Source organism: Leopardus geoffroyi, chromosome C2 (genome assembly GCF_018350155.1).
Source record: "Leopardus geoffroyi isolate Oge1 chromosome C2, O.geoffroyi_Oge1_pat1.0, whole genome shotgun sequence".
Taxonomy (NCBI): Eukaryota; Metazoa; Chordata; class Mammalia; order Carnivora; family Felidae; genus Leopardus; species Leopardus geoffroyi.
Window position 1 is genome coordinate 97,256,101 of NC_059333.1, and position 17,559 is coordinate 97,273,659.

The window sequence follows — 17,559 nt, forward strand, 5'->3', positions numbered from 1 at the left end:
TTTTTACCCTTCAGTAGGCTATTTGCTATATAGTTCGACAAGAGTGTGTACTTTCATATTATTAAAGCCGCATTTAAGAAGAAAGTGTTATAAACAATGCCCATTGAATTATATTCCTTGGCACCACATCTGCTTTCATAGTGTAGCTTAGTTAGTGCCTGGACGGACAAGGTGACCCTGGAGCCATTGTTACCTTGCTGACACCTGGCTCTCATTTTGCCAGGTGGACATTGGCACCTTCCAGTCACTGGGTCACACTGTCCTGAGCCACAAGAACACGGTTGGACACAGTCCCGCCCGTGGTGATCCTCAGGACAAGCTGCAGGAAGGAGCAAAACAAAACCAGATTTTTCTTATTAAAACGTTTTGCCAGTCAAGACTTTAAAAAACCTTGTAAATACACGACCCTTTCTTTTAATCAAATGGGTTTCCTTGTCTTGCCTTCAGTTTGGTTTTCAACTTAAAAGGTTACTTTAAAAGAAATAAAACAAAAAGGCACTGTTCAAGTGGTTGCTTACTTAGTGCAATTTTGGTTGACATCAGGAATTCCAACCAAATATCTAGTGTCAAACACTTACATATATGATATAAATGACTCTTACGAACTCAGCCTTGCTTTACCACATGGCTGCCTTAGCAAGTGTGTATGTGCGTGTGTGCGCGTGCGCACACACGCACATGCACACATATGCATGCATGCGCCCAATAATCTTGAGTGTTTCCTCTTAATATCCCCTCTGAATTTTAGTTTACACTTCTATGCATTGACATAGGATCCATCATGCTCACATCTCCAAATATCATTATGTATTTCTTTTTTTTTTTTTTTTTAATTTTTTTTTTCAACGTTTATTTATTTTTGGGACAGAGAGAGACAGAGCATGAACGGGGGAGGGGCAGAGAGAGAGGGAGACACAGAATCGGAAACAGGCTCCAGGCTCCGAGCCATCAACCCAGAGCCTGACGCGGGGCTCGAACTCACGGACCGCGAGATCGTGACCTGGCTGAAGTCGGACGCTTAACCGACTGCGCCACCCAGGCGCCCCTCATTATGTATTTCTAAGTGTATTGTTTACTTGTTCAAATCAACAAATTTGTTAAATTATCTTTTTAAATTAATGATGTTAATTAATATACGTTAAAGTTTAATCTATTAATAAATTAACACATTTATTATTTCATTTTGCTTCAACTTTATGCCACAGATTCACTGAGATGCTTACCAAAATAAAGATAAAATAAGTATCTGTAAGAATCAAGCGAAGGAAAAAATACAGCAACGATATAGACATAAATGAGTATCACAATTCCCTGGATTGGTAAGAGGTGGACAGCAAATTGGCTCTGACCTACTTAGCTGTCAAAGCAAAGAAGAAAAGTACTCAGGTACAAGTTCACAGCTTCTGAAGACAAAAAACTACCAATATTCAGGGGAATCAAAACTCTTGAAGATGCATTGGCCTGAGGAAATTAAGCAATTTCCCTCAATGATTTTCTTTGAGGAACAAAGGGGCCAGTCAGAGCCTTCCTTAGGAGATGTTTATGGGTTGGCTTTAACTCAAAGATAACTTGGCTGGTTAGGCCTCCAAGGCAGTATCCACTAGGTTTCAATTTTCCACTACATGGAGCCAGGACTTTGTCTCATTTGTCTCTTATCCTCAGAACATCAGGATTCTGAGGCAGGGTAATTAAAATTACCCTCATACAAAGAAGACAGAGCAACTACCTGTCTGGGGAAGACAAGCATTTTGGGTATCTTTACCACATAACAACTTAATACCGTGCCTGATCACGAAATTTCATTATCATTCTTCCCAGTGACGGAATCTCACCGTTGCAACTACAGCACTTCTATCTTTAATGAAAGATCTACTGATGCTGATTTTACTCTTTGAATTCTGAAGTATAAAATACAGACGAGTGCACAAAAACATAAATGTACAGCTCTGTGAAGCATCCCAAAGTGAACTTCCTCAACAGCACATAGGTTGAAGGACACAAAATTGCCAGAACCACCTCTCCGTCACGCTCTCTCCCACGCATTGCCTCCTCTATCCTCCCTGAAGATCATAAGGATCTTGAAAACTGTCAAAATATATAGGAAATGGCAAATCTGATAAGATCAAAATGTATTTGTTAAGAATATCCCTGTAGTGTCTAAGATAGTGCATTTTTAAGAGATCTTTAATTTACATCTGGTCCCTTCAACTTTATGTCAATAGTTGTCTTTGTGATGGGTAGTTAGGTCTTTAAATTTTAGGGAACTGGTTACTTTTGGTAAGTAGGGCAACTGCTTACTTTTGAGCCAGAAATCGCTGAGGATAAATGAAATGGTGGTACTTTAGACAATGGGTTTGACATTATGTACACAGGCATCCCCAGTCTGCTCTTCTCTTATGGAACAGATTTTCTAATCCTGACTGGAATCTAGCTAGCATTTCTGGGATATGAGAGGTTATGACCAAAGGGCTCTCTTTGGCTGCCTTCACTGCTTCAGCTCTCAATCAAACTCCTGACGTAAGCACTCCTCAACCTAGAATGTAGGTCAGTTGGCGTTTGCCGTTGCTACAGTAAATTATTAAGTAATGATTGCAACATTTACTCTCTAAGGGTAGTTCTTAAAATTCTACTTTAGCATCTCCACGTCTTAACTGGTAGGCTGACTTACTTTGACTGCAGTCGGCCCCAATGAAGCCAGGAGGGCAGTGATAGGTGCCAATCACGGTATCACAGCTGCCGCCATTAAGGTACTTATGCATCCTTTGGCAATTTAGATCATAAGTGCCTTCTGGGCATCTTGTTGAAGGAGAACAAAACCATATGTGATACTGTAACTCAAAGCAATCAGGGTTGAAATTCATGCCCATAGACATGTGGTTAACTCAACATTCCAAATACCGTTCTTTGGTGTTTTCAATCACCTTCAAGCTAATGATTCAAGCCAGGCACTTATCTGAGGAGATGAGATGGTAAAGATAGATGCCTTAGAAATACAGGTGGGGGCATAAATTTCCTGATGCTGCTCATTAATAAGTTACAGGAAACTTAACTCTGAGTCTCCTTGGAAATCTGCCCACTCTTAGTGCTCAGAATAGGTGACAATTCACCAAACAGGGCTACTTTGTTCCACTCTAGGCAAATTCATTATTTTATTTAATATTTAAATGTCATAGTTTGTCTTATCTGGAATGATACAGGTTTCACACAAGTATAAATTCAAATTGGCACAAAGCATAGAGAAAGCATTTTCTTTTCTGTTGGTTTCTCACCTTTCTACTTTCACATCCATGGATGTGTGGCCTACCATGATGATACCTGTGTAACAGATAAATGGCCAGAATTCAAGATAAAGGGAGAGCAAACAGAACAAAGAGTGAGCTGAAGACCACACTATCCGTGCAATGACCGAAAGAGTGGGGATGTTTATTCAGGAGAAAATAGAGCTAAGAAGACAGGAATGTTTTCAAACATGAAAAGGCAGCCTTGTAAGAAAAGAAGAAAGGCAGATTTTATCTCAATAAGGAAATACTTTCTGAAAGAGCTGTCCAAGATTTGAATAAGCTTTTTTTCAGGAGGCATGATTACTCATCTCTGTAGGAGTTCAAACAGAGACAGGATAAGTATACAGTAGAGAAAATATAGAGGGTATTCAAGTACTTGATTAACTTTGAAGCACTTCCATCTGTGATATTCTCCTGCTCTATGAAATGTCTGGTGCTTTCAAGTCTTCAAATCATAAAAGTTTGAGTTTCAAGAGACCTCATGTCCATCTGGTTCAACTTTAATGTTAAGATGACGAAGCTAAGTCCTATAGAGTAAAGTGACTTAGAATACATATCGCACAAAATTCTGTCACCTGTTAAAGATAACCATCTTTATTCTTGCACATATTTAAATATGAGGCTGCAGGAAATTCTGAATAGACTGTGATTTGAAACCTATATATTTCGCTTACTAACGTTGTGGCTTTAACTCCTTTCTTTGAGCTTCTGGTTCTTTATTCCCAAGGGGGATAATAACAAAATCACAGACCTGCTGTGGTGGCTAGAGTGAACAAGTACAAACTTGGCTCCCATGTCAATGGTGGCCATTATTTTCCTTAATGGTGGCAGTACCATTGGTAGGCATGTAGTAGAACCCTTTCCCTACCGGCTTGACCTCACTCAGAGTGTTTGGTATTTGCCTTAGGTACTTCCTCTTGAAAAATCTTTTCATTTGGAAGAATATCTCTAAATTTTTTTTTCTACGTTTTATTTATTTTTGGGACAGAGAGAGACAGAGCATGAACGGGGGAGGGGCAGAGAGAGAGGGAGACACAGAATTGGAAACAGGCTCCAGGCTCTGAGCCATCAGCCCAGAGCCCGACGCGAGGCTCGAACTCACGGACCGCGAGATCGTGACCTGGCTGAAGTCGGACGCCTAACCGACTGCGCCACCCAGGCGTCCCATCATTTGGAAGAATATCTCTAAAAGTGACCAAACTAGACTGGATGATACTTGTTTCCTTCATTTCATCCTGGGTTTTTATGTAAGAATCCAACAGGAAGGAACATTTTTTTTTAAGTATGTCACATGTAGCATGTTTTAGAGGTAGCAGCAAAGAATGGATTTCATTGAGATTGAGATTGTTTATAATCCCCATATAAGTCCTGTCTTAAAACCCAGGGTCCTCACCTTGAGTCTCAAACCCAAAAAGTGGCTGCTTCTTTCTTCCTTTTTTTCCCCCAGTTTTAAAATAAAATTTTCCATAATGGAGAGGGAAAGAAAAACATGACAATTATTCATACCAAAGGTTATTTCTGTCTTGTAGCTATTGTATTTCTTTATTCCTCCCTATGAAAAGTGATGGCTTCACTCCACAGTCTCTTCCGTCATTCCCTCCTCCCAAAGAATGTCCATTCCCATAGTTAATTGCTCCTTCTTTGGTATACAATGTTCATTAGTTCTCCCAGGAACGTCTTTTCTCCCTCACCAAAAATGTAACAGAGCATATCTAAAAACAAAACTTGTGATTAAAAAAGACCGCATCTCCTCGTCTTCTCCTATTCACCAAGATATATAATACTTCATGCCCATTTGGGTCAGACTTTTAGAATGCAATTTTTTGTAGTATTTTTTATCATTACTATTTGTTAGGCTTAAAAAGAATGATTGCTTGATATTAGGGAACATACACAAAAAGCAAGCTGAAAGCATGGAGTCCGAAACAGTGAAGTCTTATGTGTACTGCTGGGATGTTCCTTCCAAAAGGGAGGTTAAATTAATATGAGTGGATTGGTACAGAAAATTCTGCAGTCACATTGCTATGAAGTGAAAGCTGACATGGGTTTCTGTGCAAAGAAGGAAAAGAGAAACACCTGCTAATGTGAAACTCATGTACTTATTAATGGGGAAAATGTCAAGATATGGATATAGTCATGGGTATAAAAAATTAGCATTTCAGTTTAAACGGAAAATCATATGTGTAATTATTTGAAAATGTAAATAACTGATATGTGTGTGTGTGTGTGTGTGTGCCTATCTTTTGAACTCATTTTCATGTAAGTTGAAGTTATTTGGGAGACATAATTTCCCTATGACATATACTCATCTCGCAAACTATCTTTTTTTATATACTTTTAAATGCTTATTTATTTTTGAGAGAGAGACAGAATGCAAGTGGGGGAAAGGCAGAGAGAGGGAGAGAGAGAGAGAGAGAGAGAGAGAGAGAGAGAGAGAGAGAGAGTCAGACAGAATCTGAAGAGGCTCCAGGCTCCAAGCTGTCAGCACAGAGCCCAACATGGGGTTCGAACTCACAAACTGCGAGATCATGACCTGAGCTGAAGTCGTCTGCTTAACCAACTGAGCCACCCAGGTGCCCCTCATTTTGCAGACTATCTTAATGGTGGTTTCGTGTTTGATAGAACCATCCTCGTATTGGTCCTTCTTTGTACACAGAATACAAAAATCACCTGACTGTTAGCCTTCAAGTTAATTATCCTTTGAAATTGGGACACCGAACTTGACGAAATTTACCTACTAATGAGTATGCCATCTGTTGAAAGACAGTGTATGTATAACCTCTTAGACTCGAAACTCATTAAATTTATATCAAGAGTACAGTATGCATTTACAAAAGTGCCCATAACGTTTTCCCCAAGAATAAGTTATTTACTGGCAATTCCGCTTCCTGTTAGAATTCTGTAGCTATGTGAAAGATTGACTTCTGGAATCAGGGACATCCTTTGCTCAAATGTTCACTAAATTTAACAAGGGAACACATGCATAGGACATAATAATTTCATTTGGCTTGAGTGAAATTTGGTTTCTTCTCCCTCATTTCGTAAAGTTCCGTTTTGACCATTAATTGGCGTTTGCCCCATCCTTTACAATTATTTCTCCCAGGAAACTTTGTTTTTCTGGCAAGGGATATTTAGATATTTCCCATTGGGAGATGACTATTTTTTTTCCCATTTTTGTACTATTCCCTCTCGTTGAAGGAGACTTATTGGATGAAGCTGGGCTATGAACACAGACTTCTGATTTAAGTACTAAAGGCTACTGTATACTATGATGACGTAAACAACATTTGGTAGTTTCATTAGAAACCTGGAACAAGCAAGGTAGTGACTGTATCCTGAGACACTTAGCTCCCCAAAAATGAAAAGCATGAATGTGTTTTTCAGCCTTTTCTTAGTGTTTGACCAGGTTATTCACACGTACACTGTCACACAGTTTCGTTTTATTCTTAAAAAGAGATGCTGGGGCGCCTGCGTGGCTCAGTCGGTTAAGCGTCCGACTTCGGCTCAGGTCACGATCTCGCGGTCCGGGAGTTCGAGCCCCGCGTCAGGCTCTGTGCTGACAGCTCAGAGCCTGGAGCCTGCTTCAGATTCTGTGTCTCCCTCTCTCTCTGCCCCTCCCCCGTTCATGCTCTGTCTCTCTCTGTCTCAAAAATAAATAAACGTTAAAAAAAAAAAAAAGAGAGATGCTAAAATTTGGTCTGTCTGAATTTTTATTGCTATGAGCAAGAGCGTTAACAGCAAGCTCCTACTAATGTTTTGATATCTTCCTCCTGGCACAGGTGGGCTATTCTATGGCCCATGCTTCTCAAAGCATTCTATACCAAGGGTGTTTTTATGAAAACTGTCAAAAGAACTGCCCATGGTTTTAGAGGACCCCAATGCCTTAAATGCTCTCAGAGAATATTATAAATAGTGGGTATCACAGTTTGGAGAAATAAAAGATTTCCAGGGTATGGGGTTACTTTGTAATTTCTCTTTGGTCATAAAATACATAGCATGATAAATTGATATCTATCGAGCAGCTGGTTTGTTTTTTCCCACATGCTATCCACAGACTGAGACCAACCTGCCCATTATAAACCATGGACAAGTGGTGAGATCCTACTACAATTTGTCTGCTTCCTCTGACCTCTGCCGAGAGAAAATTTGGATTCTCCACTCCAAACTCGAGAACATGAAAGCCCAGTTGTTTTTGGCTGCTGAAACTTTTGCTTTTGGGCCAGCTGCACCTTTTATGGATATTTTCTTGAACCCTTTTTCGTAGTTCTGTAATTATAGTGGATGTTGCCAAGGAAACTTTGCAGCAACTCCCAACCACGTGTTGCCTGGCGCTAAGCCAATCTGACTAGTCAGGGAACGGCATCCCGACTCAGCCTTGATTTTACAAGGTGGAGGTCCCCTCCTTCAACCCAAGGTTGCTTGCCCTCCGACATGGAAGTACTATCAGCCCTATGTAACACTTTATTTTGTTAATATAAAACATTCTTGATATCAAGAAGAAATTCTTCCTGAGAAATGTGACAGAATTAAAAGTGAGGAAATAACTTTCTTCAGTTACCAGGGTGCTTGAAATCTGCCATAACCAAACTAGAATTGAAATTTTACTAATTTTATATTTTAATTCCTCAGTTTGAGTTTGTATAACCACAGTGGTTATGGGTTCCAAACAAAATGCTAACTGAAGCCATTTTCATACAGGCTTAACTTGTGTTTGTAGCTGATAATATTTAAAATTAGGACAACGGTGAGAAGTGACATTCAAAAGGTACACTCTATGGCTTGTAGAAAATTAAAATCAATAGCTTGACCATAAATCTATGTTTAATAGGTGGCATTTGAGGGGGAGAATCCAAAAATTGTCCATATGTTTGCAGAATTAAGAAAGGAAAGTGGAAGGAATCTGCTACAGGAGCAACTAGGGAGAGAAGAGAAGCAGTGGCCAAGTTGGGGGAAAAAATGAAACTGAGGCCAAATCATTTTACTTTTAAACCTATAAAAAGTACATTATAAATAATTACAAGCTTAAAAATTAAGTAGCTGACTGAACATTTTAACATGCTCCTTGGGACATTTTATCGTGTGTTCCCCTAGAACCATTTTAGATGTTAAAATGCCCTAACAAATCAATATAAGGTGTTTGGTCTAGGGACCATCCTGTTTTTACTACACAGCAGTGAGCCAACTGGCATTTTGTCCTTCAAGCAAGTTACGATTTTCATTCCAGAATAACAATTTGTTTAATTTGATTGTTCCTAAGCAGATCCCGGAGCTAACTTACTTTACAAATCACTTTAAATATGTTCCCATCTGCTGTCTATTGATTGATAACAGCCAGTTCCTATTATCTTCATTCTTTCTTTCTCTCTTTTTTTTTGGGGGGGGGCATTTGGAACCCAAAAGGCAACATAGGAGAATGGGTTGCACAAGAAAGTGCATGATTTCAACCACTTCAATAAACATTCTCACAAGACTTGCTATAAATTAGAGGCTTGAATTAACATTTGCCCTTTGGCATTCTGACTGATGACCCACCCTATTGGTGTCTCTTGGATAAATTACAACAAAAGTGCAAAACACACTTACTGAGATGACAGCGGTTTCCATGGTAGCCAGGAAGACAGGTATATCTCCCTGCGACTGGGTGACACTTTTCATTCTCAGCTGAACACTGACATACCTGTTTACAGTCCTTCCCATATGTGCCTGGTGGACAAACTGAGGGAAAGAGGAAATGTAAACCCAATGAATTAAATTTGTCTGTGTAAATATAGCTCTAAAAGTGAAAAGCAGGGAAAAATTTATTAAATAAGACCATTGCCTACAGAAGTGCGCTGCCCTTTGGGATTTAGGTTTCATTAAATTTACTTGGGGATTACTTCACTGTTTGATTTTGTTTTGTTCAGTCAATTTGTGACCGACTGTCAAGGGCCAGCTGCAATTTTCTTGTCACTGAAGAAAATCATAGGGTGATGTCAGGTAAAATCAACTAAAATAATAGTATAATTCATGAGGGACCACATATCTGGATAAAGATATTTTTTCTGGTGCAGCCGGTTTAAATTCTCAAGGTTGTTTCTCTCTGCACATTAGCATGTACTGTATTTGTGTCACTTGTCAGCTACTCTGCTGGGTTGTGCTGTTTTCTTTTTAAGGCCGAGCAGTAAAAGCTTTCCCTCCAACTTCTAAATAATATCATGCCATTTTGTTAAGAAAATAAAAAAAAGGTTTCTGGGTATTTTTCAGCTTATAAAATGGAGTCAAATAGACGCTTTAAGTTTCATGGTTGTGTCTAATGACAATTTAAACAAATTCAGTTAAAAAAAGAAGTCAAACAATTTGGTTATAATATGTCCTGTGTACCTAAAATTGAATAATAATTTCTGGATACACCTTTTAAAAATGTATTGATTTATTCTGAGAGAGACAGAGAGAGAGGGAAAGAGAGAGAGAGAGAGAGAGAGAGAGAGAATCCCAAGCAGGTTCCTCACTGTCAGCACAGAGCCCGATGTGGGGCGTGAACTCAGGAACTGTGAGATCATGACCTGAGCTGAAACCAAGAGTTGGACGCTTAACCAACTAAGCCACCCAGGCGTCCCCCTGGATCAACCTTTTTATTTATCATCTAAAAGATTTGGCATCATGAAAGAATGAACCTGTTTTAATAGAGTCTTCTCACATTGGAGACATTATTGACTATTTTGTTCATGCTGTCCCTGTTTCTTGTTGGCTGTCCTGTGTGCCTACGGTGTCACTTGTTTTCTTAGCACACACTGTCTTTAAGAATATTTCGTCTTCCATTTCTTTAAGTAAAAATGACAGCAATAGTAGAAATACTAACTTTAAAGGCCTTTGGTTGCTTGCTTAGTATTAAAAATAAAGACTAATGGTGGCTAAATAAAGCCTGGGTGGCTCAGTTGGTTAAGTCTCTGATTCTTATTTTGGCTCAGGTCAGTTCGTGGTTCGTTGGCAATTTGCGGGTTCGAGTTCCACATAGGGCTCTGCGCTGACAGCACAGAGCCTGCGTGGTATTATCTCTCCGTCTCTCCCTCTCACAAACTAAATCAATAAACATTAAAAAAAAAAAAAAAAAGACTAATGAAACACAGGCTAATTAATCAAAAAAGAGGATTCTTCCCCCTCCCTTTCTTAACTGGGATGTATACAAACAAGAGAGGTGGAACCTGATTCAGCATCCGAACAGCTATTTAAGCAGTTTGTTGTTGCTCTGTTTTTGTTCTTTTATCTAAGAATCACTGATCAAACATACACCAATAAAGCATTTACCTGGTATGCCAGAAAGCCCATCTGGCTTTACTGCCTGGAAAGTTTACTAACTTTGCTTGTTAATAAGTGGCCAAGCAAGACGAACTGATCACGGCATTTCAGACATGGCTGAGAGTGTGGATGTTTATACTCTCACTTCCTTCACCCTGTTCGTCAGTACACACGTGAGGGTGTCACTTACGTTCCACCGTGACGTGATGAAAGGAACTCCCTAATGGAAGTTTTCGAATGTGTAAAGGCTAACAAATCATCAGAAAAATCAAAATATGTTTCATTAGAGGCTTCTAATCATTTGAGAACCAAGAGATGCAGTGATTACAAAATCTTCCCATCCCTGAGAAGACCTGTTTTGCCACAGGGTCACGTGAGCATAAAGCTTGGTCTCCCTGTGCAAAACCCTACGCTCTGTGGAGACTGATAATACTGCAAAGTCCAAGTGGCTATGTGAACACAACAGGATTTGTGTGGTAAGTTCTAGTACCCCAATGTATTTAGCCATTTTCCATCTTGAGGTTTGGGGCCTACTGGCCTAGGGTTCTGAGGAAAGTGACATTCAGACTGGTCTGCTCTGAGAGAGAGCCATTAGGAATATTGTGCTGATCTGCAAGCATCCATCAAAGGTTGGGTGGTCTAGAGGAAATGGCATGAACTTTGAGTCAGGTAGGCCCAGCACTGCCAGTGACCTTATCTGTGGCTTTAAACAAGTTGTTAAAACTCAAAGAAGCTTGATTCCCTCTTTTATATGATGGGGTTAACAAAACCTACCTCACAGAATGTTATGAGTAGTAGTCTAGCGGACATAGTAACACATGGAAATCTCATAGTGCTTCAGTAAAATTTGTTTGATTTCCATTGAAAACCTTATACTTAAAATCAGGTTCAACTGTTCAACAGAAGTGCTGTATTTGGGCAAACACTGGATAGATACATTCAGAATAATTATGAAAAAGTTACCTACTATTTAAAAATCATCTTTACTTGTATCTTTCAGGAAAAATTATTTCTAAAAGGAAAAAAATTAAAAAATTAGAATTGCATGACATAAACTTTCTGAAAAACATATACGTAAAATTTATCCATAGCCTCACTATTTGTTCAACGTTTTGAGGGTTCATGAAACCATTCACAAATGTGAATCACTTCTCTACCTGAAGAGCTCAGACACATCCTTAACTTTGATTCTTGAACTTCAGAGGAATCAAAATTGCAGAAGATATAAATTATCTACTCATGAGAAACTGACCTCCTAAAGTTCTTAAAGTCAGTCGCAAATGGACGTTTAAATGTCACTGAAGGAATTTACAATTTGTATTGCAAAGCCATAAAATGAAGATGGAAATAAAAGCAAGAAAAAGTATTCTGAATGTTACCCAAAAGATTTTTTTAAAAAAATATTGCATTTCTTAGATTACACATGCATAGTGAAAAATATCTATCAGTTGTCACCTGGTGAAAGAATGACTTTGACTAAGACTTCAGAGGAAATCAAAGTTCATGTAAAGCCTGCCTCATATCCTCTGAAAGAGAATGTGGTGTGTTCGTTTATTGCCTTGTGATGCCAGATGGACTGGATTATGGGGCATGCTTTTCACCCATCTTACAAGACAGGCAAAATTCTGGAATATTCTCATTCAGCAAGAAATATTTTCTGGATATCTGCTATGTGTCAGGTTCACAACAGTGAGCAAAACTAAACATGATCCTTGTACCCAACAAGCTTGCAATAGTGGGGAGATAAATACAATAAAATAACCATCCAAATAAACATATGATTCAAAAATATTATATGAGCTCAGGGTGCTATGAGAAAGCATAACATCAGGGACTCCACTTTGACTGACAGGCATGGGGGAGGGGGGGTAGTGTTTAGTTCCAGATATTCTCTTTGAAGAGATCACTAACTGAGACCTGAAACCCTACAGAATATATGTAGTGGGAGAGGGAAGGGGAATGAAGACAGACTATGGAGGAGAAAAATTTCCAGAGGGAAAGTCCCAGGTACATATGAGTTACTGATACTATTCCTAAATATGATGTTGGCAATGGTATGCATATATGTTAGACATGCGTGTATGTTAGACAACAGTTAGGCTATGTTATTTCAAGCAATTCTGTATCAGTTCCTTATGGCTGCTGTAACAAATTATCACAAGTTAAGTGGTTCAAAACAATATAAATTTATCATCTCACAGTTCTGGAGGTCAGAAGTCTAAAATCAAGGTGATGACAGGGCTGTGTTCCTTCGGGAGACTTGGGGGGGGGGATCTATTTCCTTTTCCGGCTTCTAGGAGCCATCTCCATTCCTTGTGGCCTCTTTCTCCATCTTCCTAGCCAGCAACTTAGCTTCTTCTTCTTTTTCCTCTGATTTCCTGCCTCCTTCTTAAGAGAACCTTTGTGATTACATTGAACACACCCACGTAATCCATCTCAAAATCCTTAATCATGTCTTCGAAGTCCAATTTGCGATGTAAGATAACATATTTGCAGATTCTAGGAATTAGAACATGGACATTTAAAAAAAATTTTTTTAATGTTTATTTTTGAAAGAGAGAGAGAGAGAGAGCATGAGTGGGAAAGTGGCAGAGGGACAGAGAGAGGGAGAGACAGAATCTGAAACAGGATCTAGGCTCTGAGCTGTCAGCACAGAGCCTGACACAGGGCTTGAACTTGGGAACAGTGGCATCATGACCTGAGCTCAAGTCGGATGCTGAACTGACTGAGTCACCCAGGCACCCTGAACATGGACATCTTTGAGGGGCCATTATTCAACCTACCACAATCTCTATATTTCCAAATATTTTAGGTATCTTCTGACTTATTCCTTAGAGACCATGGTATCACAGAAGGTCATGTTTTTAACAATAGCCTAGTGCACAACTCTTTATAGAAATTAAATTATCATATTTTAAAAGCAATGTACCATTTATATGGGAAAAGTATCACCAATTATTAAATATATATATGTATGTGTGTGTGTGTGTGTGTACATATATATATATATATATATATATATAATCACAGTCTCTCCACTGTGACAGTTACAAACTCCAAGGCCATCTATACCAGCACAGTGCTCCTGATAAGCGAAATAAGCACAAGAAGCAAAGTGTTTTATATCGTCGAAACAAGTATCCACCATCCCACTAGTTGAAAAAGAAAGAAAAGCCGATGGCTCTTATGATGGGGAAAGAGGTATATTCAAATTTCATCTAATACTTCGTTTCTCAAAAATTGGGATTGACCTTCGATGGCTTCTGACAGCATATTTTGCTCAGGTCTTTTATCACATACAGCTTTTAATACAATGTCACATTGAAAGTGACTTGGGATTTTTTGAAGATCAGGACCCAGAAGTAACCTTGGGTGCCAGAGACATCTACAGGGAAACAGAAAGCAGAGACTTCTCAAGGGCTAAAACTCAAAGAAATGATGGACTAACTATAGAATACAGAAGTTTCTAGACCATGAACTGCTGGCTTTTCTTGTGCTTTGTATAATAACATTATTTCTCTGCTTAAAAATAAGCCACTTTAGGGGTCTCCCCCACTCATCTAAGGAACAGTATTTGTTTTTATGCTTTTACATATAAATGCTCCTTTAAGCAGATGCTATTATGCCCATAATAAGATAAATAGACATAAGATCATTTTGCCAAATGACATAGCTAATAAGTGGCAAAACCAGGAACAAAACCATGGTGTCCTTAGGATGAGTTCTAAGGTATTTCCTACTCTCTCAGAGCTTCTTCTTAGGAGGTGAAGGCCCTGAGGGAAGGAAAGGGGGGTGGTGGAAATTACAGAGGGGGTGAGGCAAACCATAAGAGACTTTGGATACTGAGAGCAAACTGAGGGTTGATGGGGGGGTGGGGTAGAGGAGAAAGTGGGTGATGGGCATTGAGGAGGGTGCTTGTTGGGATGAGTGCTGGGTGTTGTATGGAAACTAATTTGTCAATAAATTCTATTAAAAAAAAAAAGAGAGAGAGAGAGAGGGACCTCAGTCCTACACAACACCGAAGAGGTTGCAAAGCTGCTCAACAGGCAAAATTGTGGTTTAACTTACTAGGTAGGAAAATCAGCCTGGAAAATTTTATGTTGCAAAATTCTTGTTTACCTACCCATCCAGAACACTGGATGAACTGGTCAAACCAGTCAGAAGTATTTTAGTTCTTCCTAGCTGAAATTATTCTGGGCAATCAAATAACCACAAAACTCTCTGGGGTGATTTTTATGTAGATTTAAGCTGATTCCCATATTAAAGCTACACTCTACTGTTTAAATTAACCAGGAATATACTCAAGAATAAGAATGAGTCAACAGTGACTATTTTTTAGTTAAGTAGAATTTATATTACTTTGATCATGAAGATGTAAGCTGAATATAAGATTCTGGAAGGGGAAAAATCATATTTTTGATTTGTTGTATTCCCAAACACTTGATTGATTTTTTATTAAAAATTGAGTAGTCAGCTTTGCTAAGATTCTAGTTGAGCAAAGTCAATTACAGAGACAAGTTGGTTAACTCTGACCACCTCATAAACACTACACCTCACATAATTTTACTACACGGTAAACTTTCTAATAGTACTTTTTGCTTCTAAGAAATAACAACTTCTTGGGGCTACTGAGTGGCTCAGTTGGTTAAGCATCCAATTCGGCTCAGGTCACGATCTCACAGTTCGTGGGTTCGAGCCCCATGCCGGGCTATGTGCTGACCCCTGAGAGCCTGGAGCCTGCTTCAGATTCTGTGTCTCCCTCTCTCTCTGCCCCTCCCCGGGCTATGCTCTGTCTCTTTCTCAAAAATAAATAAACAATAAAAAAACTTTTTTTTGAAAAGAAATAAGAACTTCTTCAAGGTGACTTCTGAAAGGTGATTCCTATCTTTACTTTTCCCACTAAATTTAAAGATAAATGAGATATTAACTAGAGAATTTAATGAGTTTGTCTTCATTTCATTATCCCATCTACGACCTTATATAAGTATTTTCTGTGAACAATGTATCTGGCTGGCAAACAGTTTATGACGTGGCATATAGAATTCAAGCATACATATAAGCAAATGGAATGAACTGACTTTTTGTTTGGAAGTTCATGACCGCCTTAGCATTTGGCATGATGCAGAGTAACTTCTTGTGGGAAGACCCTGCCTAGCCTGGCAAATAGATACGTTGTGCAGTCGCAAGATCACAGTCTCTCCACCGTGACAGTTACAAACGCCAAGGTCATCTATGCCAGCACAGTGTCCCCGACAAGTTACATAAGCATAAGCAGAAAAGTGTTTTATATCATCGAAACAAATATCCACCATCCCGCTAGTTGAAAAAGAAAGAACAGCCGATGGCTCTCATGATGGGGAAAGAAGTGTCTTCAAATTTCATCTAATACTTCATTTCTCACAAATTGGGATTGACCTTCAATGGCTTATGACAGCATATTTTGCTCAGGTCTTTATCAAAGGCCTGGTGATAGATCAGCTGTCATGTACCCGTTCCTCAGGATGTCTTTGTATTAAACTAATGGTCCAGCAGAGCAGCCAGTCTGACAGGCAGGTTATTTATTTGCAATCCGGTAAAAGAACTGACAACTTCATTGTTTTAATTGTTCATTTTTCATGGGCTGATGCATTAGCTCACCCGAATCTTTGTGCCTTAGTCAGAGAATAAACATATGGGAGTAAGGGCATCAGAATGACTGGGTCCATCTTAAAGTTCAAGAAGCCAGGGAGAGTCTTGGTGATGGCTGTGATTACCAGGGTCCCACAAGCATTTGGGGATTTTTTTTTGTTTTTGGTCTTATCTCTGTCCTGCATCTCTTTCCTCTCTTTCAGGAAGACCTATGATGTCAGCTACTGATCTGATTGTTTCTTGAAACAATGTTCCTTGTTCTCACAGACTTGTGAGAGGAGAAAGACTGGAGTGGGCCTAGAGTCTCCTGTCTCAGACTGGGGACTGCCAGACAGAGGGCCTCAGACTTCAGCTTATCAAGATATTGAGAGGAGACACAGCTCAGGTCAGAGGCTCTCAGAATCACCAGGAAGGTTTCTGCTAAATAAACATAGACTGGCCTCATTCTGTGAGGTTTGATTCTAGTTCAGTGACTGTTTGGTGAGGACTAGGTATGTATATTTCTAAAATTCTAGGATACTGGCAAAGAGCCATTGAAGGAGAATTTAGACCCACACCCTCAATTTACAGATAAGATATCCAATACATTGAATCATTTGTCCAAGGTCATAGCTGTTTGGCGGCAGGACTAAAACCAGAACTGAGGGGTCCCGACCCTCAGATCAATGCTCTTTTCATTTTCTACATCACATATCATTCCCCAGGAGCTATTTGAGAGACACTTGGAGGAAGTTCTACCAATACCTTCTGCACATGCTAATGTGTCAGGGCACAATATGGAGGTGATCATTTTTACTGAAGGCTCATCTCAAATGCTGGTCTTCAGAGAGCAGAGGACATTTCCAGAGCCCAATTACAAGCATGAAGGGGATTCCTATTAAGGTACTTGGTCCCAAATTATATTATTACTTTACTATTTTTCCTTCACACTAAATTGAGAGTGCCTCTAGGGCAGAGGCAATGTTTTATTATTTTCAATGTGCCTCACATCTCACATAAACCAAGAACCTAGAAGGTACTCAATAAATCCTTGATGAATAAAAGAAAGAAGGAGGAAAGGAAGGAAGGAAGGAAGGAAGAAAAGAAGGAAGGAAAGAAGGAAGGAAGGAAGGAAGGAAGGAAGGAAGGAAGGAAGGAAGGAAAGAAGGATGGAAGGAGGGAAAGCTTCTCTAGCCCAATATATGTAACTGTGTAAAAGGCTGAGCCTACCCAAAAGGAGAACACTGGATCCCCATGTGGCATGTTTATATATTCATTGGCTTATTAAAAAAAATATTCAACATTTACAATTATTTACATGGCCCTGTGCTTGGTAATGATGATATAAAATTAAATAAGACTAGTATCTATTTTCAAGAACCCAACAGACTAATTT

General features: G+C 39.2%; 1 long non-coding RNA gene across 9 annotated transcripts in view; it reads right to left on the reverse strand.

Moving 5' to 3' along the window:
• LOC123611280 overlaps positions 1–17,559 on the reverse strand; it is a 211,775-nt gene that overhangs the window by 45,277 nt on the left and 148,939 nt on the right. For 7 of the 9 annotated variants that reach the window (XR_006718529.1, XR_006718535.1, XR_006718527.1 and 4 more), the window contains 5 exons: positions 12,756–13,055; positions 11,331–11,568; positions 8,865–8,996; positions 2,669–3,315; positions 194–319 (listed from right to left, as the gene is read on the reverse strand). This is a non-coding gene — a long non-coding RNA (uncharacterized LOC123611280). The remainder of the gene's footprint in view (positions 1–193; positions 320–2,668; positions 3,316–8,864; positions 8,997–11,330; positions 11,569–12,755; positions 13,056–17,559) is intronic. The other 2 variants (XR_006718532.1, XR_006718533.1) reach the window with 2 other exon arrangements.